We start from the raw sequence: 4,512 nt of genomic DNA on the forward strand, positions 1-4,512 counted from the left end.
TGCCCCCTACCCTAGTGAGGTTAATAAAGGCAAATGATCCTTTCTCTTGCTACATATTCAAATTCCTTTAGTCACGTTAGCTTGTAATAATTATTATTTTGATGTAAATCTGAATTTTGCTTCTTGTCATTACATGTTAAATCGATATTCCTTCTAAATTAGGGGTTTATTGGATAAATATGGCAACTCCTCTACTGCTGCGCATAAACATTTTTTGGATCAGTTTTGAGGCCCTTTGGGTGGGTTTTGAGTGGTCTTCGTTGAAAATTTAAGCTAGACCTGGCAACTCTGGTCAAGACAATCACAACACATTCCTGTTTGCACACTCAGCCCATATGTTTTGTGTTATGGTGTATCAGCTCTTGGAAGTCAAGAAAAACATATATGTTATAAAATTATGAGTGCATTGATAATTACTCAATTATTTTCAGAGATAATAAAAAATTAAAAACTAGGCCTATGTTAATTGTTGTAATTGTGAGAGGTATGCTTACATTATACCAAAGTCAAACAGGCAAATAGTATGGTATTGGAAAATGTATCAACACATTTCTATTGCTAGAGAGGGTTATTGTGTAGGCTACCTGTATCAATGTAGTGTGCATACCTGAACTGCGACCAAACACCATGCACATGCTACACTGTCTGTAACAGCAGATGACCCGATGACATTAAACAAACTAGAGTAGAGAATGTAAGATGGCCTTTACAAACTGTAGTAGAGAATGTAACTCTTGTAAATCCTCAACATTATATCAACAAAAAAACAGGACATCCTTTTCCCGGAACAATGATACCCACCTATTACCGTACTGTATGTAGTATATGAGGCCAAATATTTTTGGATATCCTTCCGCAAAATGTTTGAATTGGAAATCCACTCTAAATACAAGAATTGACTCCAGGGCACATTTTATATATTCACATACACGTAAAGCGTGTATGTGAATATGATTAAATATTTTATGAAAGGCAAAATCATATCGTAATTCAATTAGCAGAAATAATGATCCAAAACCAGATCCATCCACAATTACATATGGTTCAAAATAGCATAGCACAGACATTACGGTATTGCAAGGTGGATTAAAATTTGATTTCACTTTTGAAGAAATTGCTCTCTTTTATTTTTTTTTGGGGGGGGGTTGTTTTTTGTTGTTGCTCAAAACACCAGTATATATATATAATTATTAAGCAAACCAGACGGCACAATTGTCTTTTTTTATTTTAATTTTATGGATAGCCAGGGGCATACTGCAAAACTCTGACATAATTTACAAATTAAGCATTTGTGTTTAATGAGTCCACCAGACCAGAGGCAATAGAGATGACCAGGTATGTTATTTTGATAAGTGTGGAATTTGGCACATTTTCTGTCCTTCTAAGCACTAAACATGTAACAAGTACTTTTTCAGTGAAAATGTATGCAGTAAAAAAGTACATTATTTTAAATAAGAATGTAGTGAAGTAAAAGTAAAAGTTGTCAAAAATATAAATAGTAAAGTACAAATACCCCCAAAAACTACTTAATGTAACGGTTCTCGTCTGTCGAAGGAGAAGCGGACCAAAATGCAGCGTGGTGGTTATTCATGTTCTTTAATAAAATGAACTAGACATGAAATAACTAAACAAAATACTAAATGTGTGAAAACCTATACAGCCTATCTTGTGACAATAAACACAGAGACAGGAACAATCACCCACGAAATACTCAAAGAATATGGCTGCCTAAATATGGTTCCCAATCAGAGACAACGATAAACACCTGCCTTTGATTGAGAACCACTCCAGACAGCCATAGACTATCCTAGATACCCCCACTAAGCCACACACCCAACACCTAACAACACCCCAAGACAAAACACACCACAATAAACCCATGTCACACCCTGGCCTGACCAAATAAATAAAGACAAACACAATAAACTTCGACCAGGGCGTGACACTTAAGTAGTACTTTAAAGTATTTTTTACTTAAGTACTTTACACCACTGGCTATACAAAGGCCTTAAAAGACACATTGACTGTTTTTACAGCTTTCTTATTCAAATAATCTAGAATGATCTTAATGTACTATTCCAACTCCTTATAGAAAACAAGGAAGTGTTTTTTTATTAGTGATTTTCTGAATATGACCTTTCCATTAGCACAATTACATTTAAGAGGTCAAATTGTTTTCTCTTTATCCTTATTGTAGTTAAGGAAACCAAACAGCACATTCTCCCATAATAAACAAAAGTCATCAAGAATATTATCACCAATAAATATATAAATATCTTGCCATAATATGTTTTACCTGAAGACAATGCCAAAATAAATGCAAAACTGTTTCTGTATGCTCATCACAAAAAGTACAGCTAATGTTACTGTCTTTTTTTTAGTTTCTGTAATAATCAGTTAAATTACCAGCTAAAATATTGAAATCGGATTACAGACACTGTACTTTTGAAAAACTAGATGATTATTTATTGGATTACTCTTAATTTCAGAAAGGATATTTGCGAAGAAATACACTATGACACCTTTCAATTTTCTTAATGACGTTCAAATCAGCACCTGAGCGAGTCTGACCACAAGTCAGCGACCACTGTGATGACACACCAAATGTATTTGCTGGATTGTTTTGTCTTCTTCTAATGCCGCTTAAGGGGAAAGTAATGTAAAAGTGGTACAGTATATTGGCCATATATCAAAATCCCCTGAGGTTCCTTATTGCTATTATAAACTGGTTAGCAACGTAATTACAGCAGTAAAAATACATGTTTTGTCATACCCGTGCTATATGGTCTGATATACCACGCCTGTCAGCCAATTAGCATTCAGTGCCCGACCCACCCAGTTTATAAGAAAATAGATAGGCCTTCACTCCGGAGCTGCCAGATTCGCCATTCACTTCGGAGCTGCCAGAATCGCAGCTCCTCAGTCCAGAGGCGCCCCCCAGTCCAGTGGCGCCCTCTACGAGGGTCTTCAGTCCGGAGCCCGCTGTGAGGGTCCCGCACTTCAGTCCCGCACCCAAGCCGCCGCCTTAAGAAGGCCCACCTCACGCCCTGGCCATAGAGAGGCTTTTTATTCTCTATTTTGGTTAGGCCAGGGTGTGACTAGGGTGGGCGTTCTATGTTCTATTTTCTATGTTTTTGTATTTCTGTGTTTTTGGCCGGGTATGGTTCTCAATCAGGTACAGCTGTCTGTCGTTGTCTCTGATTGAGAACCATACTTAGGCAGCCTGTTTTCCCACTATGGGTTGTGGGAAGTTGTTTTCTGGTTTGTGTTTCTGCACCTGACAGGACCGTTTCGGTCATGCTCGTTGTTATTTTGTTTTGTGTTCAGTTTAAATAAAAATAACATGAACACTTATCACGCTGCGCTTTGGTCCACACCTTCTTCATACAACGACCATTACAGCAATACAGTTCATTTATTTTATGTAATACCCTGGTAGTCCTCTGTGACCTTACTGTGTAACCTAATTAGGCAATCTTATGTTTGGAAAATGAAGCAATGTGATCAGATGGCTGAATTTATTCTCAAGGGTGTTTTGGAAGAATGGGCAGGCAGTATCAAGGGAGAGGGCTGTCCTGGGTAAGAACCAAGCATGCTTAGGTCGTCATCATCTACCTCATGAAATAAATCCCCAAGTATCTCTGGACACATGACATATCAGTGCTTTGCAATAAGTCTTTCACCAACACAGTGTCCCACCTAGACGTGAGTCTATACTCACTGCTGTCAACATGTTAAGAGGTTGTGTTTTTGACATGTATAATGATCTGTTTTCTCTTGGTATTTCTATTTTAAATATTTTTTTCAAATTTGGAGAACATTCATTTGTTCTCAGAGCAAAATAGCGTTCTCTTGTTGAATACATGTCTGAAGGCTGGTTTCGGAAAATGTGATGTGCACTTGCACCTATTTGTAGGCCTGCTATAAATAGGGTCCTGCTGGCACCACAAGCATGTGTTTGATTGACAATTGCAGTCAGAGCTTTGCCTCTGGGACTTTGAAAAGCCTATCAATGGTAAGTTCACAAATTCATCAAATTTTGTTTCAACCAAGAAGTGTTTGAGTTCAATGTTAGTTCTCTGAATTCTAAAATAATGTCTAAGGGTTCAGTTTGACTCCTAATAACCCTTGTAGAGCCTGATAACGGTTCATATGTATACCTTTTTCATTGCAACTGCTTAGCTTGGTCAAAGGAAAGCATTTGTCACTGTCTGAATTACTTTGGAGTTTTGATAATTGTTGCATTGCTTGAGAAAGGTGCATACAGGTAATATTTTCTTCGAGGATCTATTCAAATGAGTGAATGGTTTCCCAGACTAACCTAGACCAACATTTAACAGTATTCACAGCTGTTTTCTCCTTTCTTTTCCAGCTACTCTTACACCGGTAAGACACTACAACTTGAAACTGGGGCTTTGATACATGACAAGCTGAGCATTTTTTACTCAAGGAGCAGTCTACTGTAGTAGACACATTTCCTTTATATTTGTGGGAATATCTGTTGAGTGGACA

General features: G+C 37.4%; 1 pseudogene; it reads right to left on the reverse strand.

The window, feature by feature from the left end:
• LOC135525004 (mucosa-associated lymphoid tissue lymphoma translocation protein 1-like) overlaps nt 1–787 on the reverse strand; it is a 30,542-nt pseudogene extending 29,755 nt beyond the window's left edge.
• Between the last annotated feature and the right edge of the window lie 3,725 nt (nt 788–4,512).

Source organism: Oncorhynchus masou, chromosome 31 (genome assembly GCF_036934945.1).
Source record: "Oncorhynchus masou masou isolate Uvic2021 chromosome 31, UVic_Omas_1.1, whole genome shotgun sequence".
NCBI lineage: Eukaryota > Metazoa > Chordata > Actinopteri > Salmoniformes > Salmonidae > Oncorhynchus > Oncorhynchus masou.